We start from the raw sequence: 12,155 nt of genomic DNA, 5'->3' as shown, positions 1-12,155 counted from the left end.
AGACCAGAAAATATCCCCCCAAAACAAGAACAACCTCAAGAAAAAAAATTAAAGCATGTTTCAATCTGGGTATGGATGAAAATTTTCATCTTAAGTCTTTCAAATTGTCTTCAATCACTGTATTACTGAGAATAGATATGTCATTCAAAGCTTCTCACATTACAATATTTCTGTCAGTTTGTACACAGTACATTTCACTTTGTGTTGGTGCAGAGAATTATTTCCAGGTTCTTCTGAGAGCATGCTGCTCATCATTTCTTATTTCACAATAGTATTGCATCATAATCAGGTACCACAATTTATTCAGTCATTCCCCAATTGATGGATATCCATTCAATTTTCAATTCTTTGCCACCACTAAAAGAGCTGCTATAAATATTTTTATACATATAAGTCTTTTTCCTTTATGTGTTTTATCTTTTTGGAAATACAGACCTAGTAGTGTTATTGCTAGACCAAAGAGTATGAATGATTTTATAGTCTTTGGGGCATAGTTCCAAAATGTTTTAAGGAATTGTTGAATCAGTTCACAACTCTACCATCAGTGCATTAATGTCTCATTTTTCCCACATAACTTTCAAGATTTTATCATTTTTCTTTTCTGTCCTATTAGGCAATAGGTATGTGATAGTACTTCAGAATTGTTTTAATTTGCATTTCTAAATCGATAGTGAGTCAGAGCATTTTTTCATAGGGCAATAGATAGTTAAGATTATTTTGTCTGAAAACTATTCTTATCTTCAGATCATTTATGAATTAGGAAATGACACTTGTTTTTATAGATTTGACTCATTTCTCTATATGTTTGAGAAACGAGGCCTTTATGAGAGAATTTTGTGTCATTTTTTTCCCCACAATTACTCTTGCTAACTATATTGCTCCATTTATTCTATTCTTTCCCTCTCTGGAAGGGTAGGTCACAAATGGCTTTGAAGGCCAAACAGATTTTGTATTTGATTCTGGAGGTGATAGGGAGCCACTGGATAGTATTGAGCAGTGGGGTGATATGATCAGACTTGCATTTTAGGAAAATGACTTTGAGGACTTAGTGGAAAATAGACTGGGGTGGGTTATGGCAGGCAGATTAATCAGCAGGATATTGTAGTGGTCCATGAGAGAAGTGATTTAGGACTTGCAACAGAAAGTGACTGTGTCAGAGGAGAGAAGGGAATATGTTTGAGAGATAATTGCAGAGATGACTACATAGTCCCTTTGTAAGGTATTTGATGCAATGAGAAATAACATGATATGAGAAATAGATGTCAAGAATGATTTCCTGCATTGAAAGCCCTGGAGACCAGAAAGGAGGGTGTTGCCCTCAATGGTAATAGGGACATTGGTGGAGAAATAATGAGTTAATTTTTGGCATGCTGAGTTAAAGATTTCTACTGGACATCCAGTTCATGATGCCTAAAAGGCAGTTATTAAATGCTTACTGTGTACAAGCACTATGATAACCTCTAGAGGTAGTAACAGAAAAGCAAAGATGGTGTCTGGTCTCAAAGAGTTCACATTCTGACCAATAAAAAATATAGGAATGTTTAAATGCAAGACTACCATCTTCCCTGCAGATTTATTTTTTTGAGCACTGGACTTTGTCATTTGTCTTAAAGCTGTTTTGTCAATCTTTTTGTCTGTCTATCTATTCTTTCCTGTCTATCCACCCATTTGTTCATCTTTCTGTTTATCTACCTGCCTGCTATATATCTCACTATGGAAGAGAAGGAAAAGAATGAGGAGAACAAGGAGACCCCACTTTTGGGTCTTCTTATTGTGCCTTCTGTCACCTGTCATTTCTGAATGAGCTCAATGCTTGTTTTGACTTCTTCCTATCAAGCCCAATGCTTGACCTTATGATGGTGTATTTGAATATCCTTGTTGATGTTCTACATACATAGTAATCTCACAATTCCTCAATCTGAACTCCCATGATTATTCCTCCACTCAACTTCAACTTACCTACACCCAGTAATGAATAATTCTACAATTGATCTTGACATCTCCCATATATGTTGTATAATCAAGGATTCTCAGTTTCCTTTTCCTGATTGTGATCTCCTATCATCCCATCTCTCCCAATACCAAGCTTCTCCAAAACCTATTTTTTACTCTCATGTTCACCTCCAATCCCTCCATACTTCAATTCTTTCTCAGCCTATTATTTCTGCTCTTATTATCCTTGCCTCCCTTCATAATCCTTTTCCCTTAATAAGTCCATTCTACTTTTCTCTGTTGTCTAATCTCAATCCTTGTTCCTTGTTGGACACAAGATGAATCCTTTGGTATATATTTTTAAATTTCAACACTATTACTCCAACCATCTATCTCTTTTTTTCCTACTTACTTGCTGCTTAAGAGCTACAAAATCATACAAACAGTACTGACCAGATACATAACAAATTTGTTTTATCCAGTCAAAACGGGGGCTTCAGTGAAACAAAGCAATTCTTTAATTCCTCACTAATTGATTCTCTGATTCACCTCAGCAATTACCATTTTTCTTTCAGTCACTCAGACTGGCAATCTTAAAATTATCATCAATTCTTCACTAGCATCAATCCCACATTGCCCATCTGTCACCAAGTGCTGATATTCCTGCTTTCACAACATCTCTTGTATATGATCCCTTCTTTCTCCTCATGCAATAGTGTATCATTCTGTTACGAGTTCTTACCACTTTTCACCTGGATTATTTCAGTACTCTCCTGTCTTTCTGCCTCTTGTTTCCCCATTCCAATACATTCTATCACTATCAAAGTTACCATCCCAAAATATCATTTGTCATTATCACCTTTCCCCTTCTCCTGACTCATTGAGTTCCTGTAACTTCCTGTTTCCTATAGAATCAAAAATGAACTCCTCTGTTTGGCATGTAAAGTTCTTTACAACCTTTCTAGCTTGCTTAACTCATTATTTCCTGATTTACTCTATGGTTTGGTCATACTGTCCCAGTTGCTATTCCATACACAAGATGCTCCATCCATCTCCATGTCTTTATACAAACTGTTTCTAATGCTTAAAATGCTCTACCTCTACACTTTTGCCTCCAAGAATTCCTGATTTCCCCTAGGAGTCTGTTCTAGGAAAGAGTTAATTTCGGTGTCATCTGTCCAATGTATGTTCTCAGAGGGATCTAGTGGTTGACAGATCTATCCTAAAAGTGGAAAGGAAAAAAGGAACTAGAATATTGAAATGAATCTTTGTGGCTGAGAGGAACCTGTTTGTAGACCGCCTTTGTGAAGATTTCCTGGAGATTTTCTTAATGTAAATTTTGATCAGATTCAACAAATGTGAGGGGAGGGTTCTGAGAAGATAGTGAAATAGGTCGGTAAATTTTAAGCTGGGTGGTATGGCAAATTCAATTCAAAAATACTCAGAGATATCTCAAGTGAAAAATAGAAGTGTTTATTAGAATCTCATGAGAAGCAGACGTCTACTAACTATAATCACAGAGAGCGGAGGTCAATTTCCACAGAGATTAAAGGGGTTTATATAGTCACAAACACAAAAATCCATGATCCCCTTACCATCATCAATCAATTCTCACTTCCCTGCTTAGTGGCATGAATTTGCCAAATTCCAGTCAGGTCCATATGGTCAGTTTTACTGTTTGTAGGTGTGTAAGCTTATGGATTTATGGTGATAGTTTTACAATGTTTACAACTGTTTACTTGAGCCAGTATGAGCATCCTATTTCATTTTCCCAAACCCCTCAGAAAAACTGATTCCAAATTATAGGTTCAATCTCCCTTAGTTAATAATTTTATAAGAAACTATATAATCCCCCACAATAAGGAGATTTATTCAGAAGTAAGTAATCCATTAAACTAGAATAATCAGTTTTCCCCAATCAACAAATAGAGATTACTCAGTTTATAGACCTCTCAGAATATCTCAGAATAAAGACTTATCAGAATATGCATTAAATAGTTAGATTCTTCTCTAAGCAGTTAAGTAAAGGTCCAGGAGATCACCTCAGATATTTCTACTGAAAGATCAAGTCTTTTGTTGTCCTTCCTAAAGCCTTAATGATTAGCAGACCTTTCAAATTGGGTCTGGAATTATCAAGTGACTATTCTGAGTCAGAAGTTCTGAGTTTCCCGTTACACTCAGAGCTCTCTCGATTTCCCCCACAAATAGAACACATTGGAGCCTCAGGACTTCCATAGAGTGGTGAAAAATCAAGAGGCCTTAGGCCAGAATCCCTGGTCCTCCAGTTACAACAGGAGAAGATGTGAAGAAAGACCTCAGGCTGATGATTAACCAATATGAAGTGCAAATACCCCAGAGTTAGCTCTGAAGAAACACTGAATGGGGACAACCGAGGGCTAGCTAGAGTCTCAACAGAAACCACAAAGACTTTCACCTCCTGAACTATTTGTCTAGTCTGGGTTTGAGTCCGGGAACAATGAGGGAATGCCAGGCCCAGTTGTGCTGCTGAAACAAGACCCTGGACAAGAAGGCACCAGCATCTAGTGAGTGTAGAAGCAGCAAGGCAGGGACTTTGTTGGCTGTTGGCACTTGCAGGAGGAGGGAGCTCTTGGGTTTGGTTTCCTGATCAGAGTGGAAGCTGAAGGAAGCTCATGAAGATTGAGGCATCATATCCCCATCCTACAATTAGAGGTGATTACACTAATACCTCTTATTTTAAAAAAATGAACCAGCAAAGAAGAAAGAACCCCACCATTGAAACATATTATGGGAACAGGAAAGATGGGGGTTAACTTCAGTTTAAAAAAAAAGCTTGTACCCCAAAGAGTAATGTGAAATGTTCCCTATCCAGAGAGAATTTATAGAAGAACTCAAAAAAGAATGAGAGACTAAGGAAAAACTGAGGAAAACAATTAAAACCATCCAAGAAAAACAAGATTATTAGGGGGAAAGTTAACTAGTTAGAAAAGGAGGTACAGAGTCTTAAAGATGAAAATAACTCTCTGAAAATTAGAATTGAGCAAGGGGAAATCAGTGAAACTATGAAAGATCAAAAAGTAACAAAACAGATTATAAAAATGAGAAAATAGAATATGAAACATCTTATAAGAAAAATGACAGATCTGGAAAACAAATCAAGAAACGAAAAAAATTATAATTGCACTGCCAGAAAGTTGCAATAAAAAAAGAGAATCTTGACGCAATACTGCAGGAAATAATCCTAGAAAGTTGTCCTGAAGTGATAGAATATGAGAGGAAAGTAGAAATAGAAAAAATCCACCACCACTGCCTAAATGAGATCCTTTGTGAAAAACACATAGGAATATTATTGCCAAATTTTTAAGCCATCATGATCAAAGAGAATATTTTGCAAGAAACCGGAAAAAGACCAATTCAATATGCTGGAGCTATAATTAGAATTGTATAAGACTTATCAGCAGCTACAATAAAAGACAACAGATCCTAGAATCATATCTACAGACAAGCAAAAGAACTAGGCCTGGGGCCAAAAATATCATATCCAGCAAAATTATCTATAATTGTGAATGAAAAAAAGAATATTCAACAAACTTGCAGATTTTCAGGACTTTCTATCAACCAAGCTTAACAGAAAATTCAACATATAAGAGCCAATATTAAAGAACTGAACATTGATAAACTGCTTAAATATGGACAAATTTTTTATGTTATTTTACATGGGAAATGTATACTTTATGTTTAAGAGTTACATCAACAATAGAGTAGCTCAAAAGAAAGATTGGCAGAGTAAAAGCTAAAATAATAATCATTTTATACAAATAGGGTGCAGAGGAAGAACTGACACAGACAGGAGAAATAGAAGTTTATAGTATATTCTATAGAGCACCTTAGTAGAAAGAATAAATAAATGAGGGTTTTGAGAAACATCATAAGCGTGACTCTAAGATAATCATATAATGGTAAAAGGAAGAAATCTGCAAAGTCTCTGATCTCTCTCAACAAGGAAATTGAACGATTTTGCGGGGCTAGGTTTCAGTCTTTTTTTTTTAGGCAGGTTAGTATCTGACTAAATTCTGTCTGCTTCAGATTCCTTTGGGCTTATGGAAGGGCTTCTGAGAGATGACAAGTCTCTATTTAACCAGGCTCAGCCTCAAAAAATATAACCTGAAGAAACTGGAAATTGAGTGGATGCCCATCAGTTGGAGAATGACTGAATGAGTTATGGTATATGAATGTGATGCAATATTATTGTTCTATAAGAAACGATCAGTAGGATGATTTTAGAGAGACCTGGAGAGATTTACACAAACTGATACTAAGTGAAATGACCTGGACCAGGAGGTCATTGTACACAGCAACAGCAAGATTATATGATGATCAATTCTGATAGACATGACTCTTTTCAACAAAGAGGTGATTCAGGCCAGTTCCAATGATCTTGTGATGATGAGAACCATCTACACCCAGAGAGAGGATTTGGCTGAAATTGTGGTCTTTTCTGTGGTCTTCTAACCTTATTTGCATATCACTGTTTTAAATACTAAGAGATCAAAACTTTAAAAAAATGAAAAAGAAAAATCATTCAACTGTTTCAGATTGTGGGATATTTAAAGATGGATTATTGGTTTCACAAGAGAGATTTGTGGCCTCTGAAGTAGAAAAGGAGTAAGTATCAGGAGGCTCTGAGCTAAACCACTGAAAGTAATGAAGATGAAAAAAAGCAGCAGGATGTAAATGGCTAGCTCTGTTGGAGATCTCTAATGAAATAGGAGCTACAACAGAGAGAAGAAAAGAAGCCTTTGCTTTGGAGATTCTTGATTGGCTGAAGAGAAATGGGAAATCATGGAATTAAAGTTGTGTTGTAAATTATTGCTTTTTAGTGCCACCTACAGTTTGAAAGAGATGAAGCCTTTTAGAAGCACTTGCTGATCTCTTCTGTCCCTTCTCGTTTGAGAGAGAAAAGCAGGAATGTGATAGACTCTTAGCAGTTGCTATGGGCTAGATTTCAAATCTACCATCAACTAATTGAAAAATATGTCATTTTGAATAGCCATCTAGCTTTGTGTTATGACAAGAGTTATATCCTGATAAATTGTGCAGTTAAGTAAAGAAAACAGATGAATCAAAAGTATAATGCTTTCTCAATGCAATTTTAACAATAAGTTAAACAATAATATTAGTGGAAAGGTTGTAAATATTTCATGATTAACCTACAGAAGATAATTTGAATTTCCTAGCTAGAAAGATGTGAAGATCAAAGGGAGAGCAGTTAGCAGAGAAATGGCGACATGTGGTACAGATGTTGTCGCTTAGATTAATGATATCAAAATCTTCAGCCTTTACTTGTAATTTATTCTGATCACATGAATTTTACTCCTTCATGTGTTTTCTTAACAGATTTCTGTAATTGTGTGTCCACTCTTTCTCCTTAAAAACTGGGTTGAGGAGCAAGAGATTGTGATCTGAGTTATTGTGATATATTTATTATTTTTGCATTTTCTTTAGTATATGAGTACCTGTGGCATTTGGACTTAGGACTTCTTGTTAAGTAAATGAATAGTTATAATTAAGATCCAAAGTAGGGGTTGATTTGTTTAAATGGCAATGCATTTGTGGGAATTTAAGAACTAAAATATTGCATAGAGAGAAATATGCTCCTTACCAATAAGATTACATTTAGTGTACCAAGAGAATTTTGAATATAGCCATGTAGTAATGGTCTTTCTTTGGAAAGCTAATCTTGTTAGTTATATGGTTCAGAAAAAGTGATTACATATCCACATGCCTATGAGAGACTCAAGATGCTACAATGTGAGTGACCACATAATGCATATTTGTAACAATTTTAAAAGGTGTGAACAAAACTAATTAGTCATCTCTCTTGAGGTGCTAAGCCCTGAAAAGTACAAGTGATCATAGAATAAGACTGATATATTGGAGAAAGAGATGATTTCTTTTTTCCATGCTTTAGTCATGTAACTTTGAAAATGAGTTACTGTGCCACTAGAAGATACTGTGTCCCTCATAGAACATATATGTTCAAGAAAGACACAAGAGAGAAAGCAACTACAAGAGCAATACCAAGGGCAATCAAGAGGTAGGCTGAGTAGAAAAGCAGATCCTAGGAAATCAGCATCTGGACTTTATAAAGAGAAAAGAAACTTTGGATCCTTCAAGTACTAAGGGTTGCCTTTGCCACACTTTTCCTACCTGTGTACCTCACTACTACTTTAAGTTTGAGTCCACTCTTTCCATGTATACAATGTATATTTGTGTGAAGCTGTGCTCAAGTCTTGCATGTGTGAGAGTAATATTTTATAACTACATTTATTTCTTCTATGTCATGGGGCATGGTGCCCCCACTATCTTTCATTATTCTTTAGAGAATTATATAAGGACCTAGCCTTTTCTCACATAACACTAGAGTCTACTGGAATGCCTTTTTATAACAATCTTACATTTCTGAGTTTTTAAAACTTTTTCTAGATTATATGGTGGCTTTCATATGTTGCCTATGGCTTCTGAAAAATTCCCCCCAAAATCCCATTTAATTTCTTATGCTTATTTACAATATATTGAAACTGATGAGTGAAGTGGCAATATATAAGGATAACATTGCTATTTTTGGCACTTGAGTAAATACCTTTACATAGAGTTAATTCCATCTGATAGAAGGGCTGTTAATGGAAAACACACTGGTAATTTGAAAGATATGATTTCAGATCCAGAGTGTTGCTCCAACAGGTGAGGTAGCAGCTGCCTTCTGGGAACAATTAACATCTGCAGTACTGCTTTCTTCTCACTCTTTCACACTACCACCATTTCATTTTTAAATCACTTCTTTAATCTTGATAATCCCTATTTAAAAATTTTCAATTTTGCTCCATTGCATATAAACCCAAACTCCTTAGAGTAACATTCAGTTCCCCACAAATTGAGCTTTGTATCCCCATCTTTCCATACCTGCCAATATTTCCCATCATAAAAAAGAGAAGCTCTCTAATTGAGCCAAATAGTCTTATCATATACTATCAAAACAGCAAAGGATCCTAGATTTCTTTAATATTTTCTCTACTATAGTATTGGCACAATAACATTCTATATTATTTGTATCCCCAAATACTCAGAATAGTGCTGTCATAGGGGAGATGTTTAATAAATGTTAGTTGAAAAACTGTTCCCAAAATATTGGAGCACCTATATGAACATTTTTGTGAATACCAGTGCATAACTTAGGCAGTCTGAGCATATCCTTGATTATATCTTTTGTGCTATTGCTCTCATGCAACTAATTATTTGTGATATGATTTGGCCTAATTATCAATCATATATCTTTCATCTTTTGTGTAAGGAGTCATGAACATTTGTTATATGCATATCTATATTGACACTAGGTAATCACAGCTTCATGAAACATATAAAAACTAGAAAAATGAAAAGTACAAGAGAAATGAATATACATGCGGAACTCAGAGAGTTCTTAATGCATACAGAAGTTTGCATATTATGACAGTAAAACAAAGGAAGGAGGGCAAAGCACAAATCTCCATGTAAAGTGGCATGGCATGGGAGAGGGAAAAGTATAGTAAAGATAAGAAAAGGACAAAATCTCTCCTGAAAAGGAGGAGCAAGGTGATGGTCAAAGCTGCATTTTTTTCCATGTTAGAACTATTAGATCATGAATATATGATGGTCTTATTAGGATGCTTATTCACAATGGTCCCAAATACACAAGCAATTTCCCAGCCTTCTGCAGACTGACTGGTACCTATATTGACTACCAAGAACACAAAGGGAGTTCAGTTTGGGATGCAAACAATAAGCTATGTTAGATCAAGGGGCTTTCTTTGTCCTTGACACATTTAGGACATCCTGAATACTCTGGACCCATTATTTCTGGAAAATATAGCTATTCAAAAAAAAAAAACTTAGGAGACCCTTTAACATCCTTTAATGTTTTATATATACATATATGTATATATGTGTGTATATATATGACAGAATAGCCTAGATAACATATATTACTATGTGGCATAGTGTATATAGTACTGGACTTTAAGTTAGGAATTATGATCTTGACCATCATCCATGAATACTATCCTATATACATGACTACAACTTAGAAAACACAACATAATTTATAGATTAAGATAAATATGTAGGATTCTGCAAGCCACAATCTGCAAAAGATTGAATCCCCTGATTTATAGCCACATTTCATATAATGAATCACTTGTAAAAGACACTTCTATTTCACTTTGGGGAGAAAATATGACAATAGCCATCTGCAATATAGCTGGTTTTCTCTTACCAAAGAAAAGCAAAAAACTGAAATAGTTATCCATTCCAAAGAAGACAAAAGTATAGATCTTCATTATTTGCTTTGCCATGGTGATATGTTATGAGTGACATAGGATGCATTTAGTTGCCTAGGTGATCCTCCTACCATTCCTTGTTTTTGAAGGATTAGTACTACAAAAAACTAGGCAATTAAATATTTCTGCAAATATTACAAACTTCAGTTAGAATTTTCAATGTGTTGAGTTTCACAGAGTTCCTTTAGATTTAATGAAAATACCTATTGCTTCTATAATACTTTCAAGTTGATAAAGTAACACAATCAACAATTTATATATTTAACCATTATCTCATTTAATCCTCATACCAACTGTAAAGGTAAGCAAGATGTTAATTATCAAGCCCATTTTCCAAAAGAGAAAACTATTACTTTGAGAAGTTCAATGACTTGTCCATCAACAACACTAACCAAGACTAGAACCCACATCTGCTGACTCCTTGAGTGGTGCTTGTGCTGTTACATCAGCACAGCTAAGCTCAAATAGAAATGGTGACCACTGAACCATATCTAAGGATCCCTATATGTTAATGTCCATGCCTAAATGAAAGGGCAGTTCAATTCTCCGAGAGCCTTCACAACTATGGATCCTAACATCTGAAGGAGTTTCAGGGCAGTCTTTACTGACATAGGGTGTTGCTTGTGGACTGGGAATGAAATAAATTGGAGGCAGAGGGAAGAGGAAAGAGATCAGACAACGCAACTGCCTCTCAATTGAGAGGTTAGAGAACACAGATCTCTGTCTGTCTCAGTCTCTGTCTCTGTGTCTGTCTGTCTGTCTCTCTCATTCCCTCTCTTCTTCTGTCTCTCTCATTTTGTCTCTCACTATCTCTTTCTGTCTCTGTTTCTATCTCTGTCTCTCTCACACACGCATACATTAAAATCAGATAGGACCTACATTTTAATCTATTTGGGGCCATATTCGGGACTACTGTGGTAGGGATGGGAGGAAGACTATAAAAAGTGGCCACCTTTTAAGTGAGTAAAACTCTGAGTTTCTTTTTAAAAAAACTCTTAAGAGAACTCTTTAAATGAAAATCTATCAATCAAGAAGCATTTATTAAACTTTTTTTTTTTTACAGTAGGCAGTGGTGATACAAATTCAATGAAAGAAACAATCCCTTTCCACAAGGAGCTTACTATTTAATGGGGAGGTGGGAGGAGAAAACCATTAAGGACATATATCGGCAACAAAGGAAAGAAGAAGAAATTCCCTCTTAAAATGTCTCTTATGTAAGTGAACTCCAGAATTGGACTGCCTTATGAGTCAGGGAGGCATTTTTAAGATTTCTGTTTGGTTTGGTTTTTTTGACATTAGTCTAGCTCTTATCACCAAATTAATATTTGCACAGAATCTCTGACCTAAGAGTTTTGTCACCATATCAAATTACAAAATATAGTGATGAAGGAAGGGCCTGCTCTGAAATTACATACCAAAAGACATTCAGTTATAACTGAATGTCTTTTGGTATGTAATTTCAAAAAATATCTTAATATTTAATTTTTTATTGTTTTGAATTTGTCAAAAACCAATAAAAACAAGCTTTTCCCTGTACAAAGAACAGCAAAAGAGGAAACCATGAATCCCCACTCTGGGCATAATTTTATTTTTGAATATTTTAAATTCAACATGGCAACTTATCTGAACTTCCTTCTGTTCTCTTGGGTTCTTTTTAAATGATTCATTGACTCTTTTTAAATTTTTTCTTCCTTTTTCAGTATCACTATAAAAACTTTCCTATTCCTCCCAATTGTCTTTCTCACCAAAACAAATAATACGAGCTTTCCCTTAAAACAAATGAGAATAGTCACCCAAACCAAATACAAAGACAGAAAATGTATGTCTCATTCATCATCTCTCTGCAAGAGATGGGAATTATTATTCATT

This window comes from Antechinus flavipes, chromosome 4 (assembly GCF_016432865.1).
Source record: "Antechinus flavipes isolate AdamAnt ecotype Samford, QLD, Australia chromosome 4, AdamAnt_v2, whole genome shotgun sequence".
Taxonomy (NCBI): domain Eukaryota; kingdom Metazoa; phylum Chordata; class Mammalia; order Dasyuromorphia; family Dasyuridae; genus Antechinus; species Antechinus flavipes.
Note: the sequence above shows the minus strand (reverse complement) of the source record.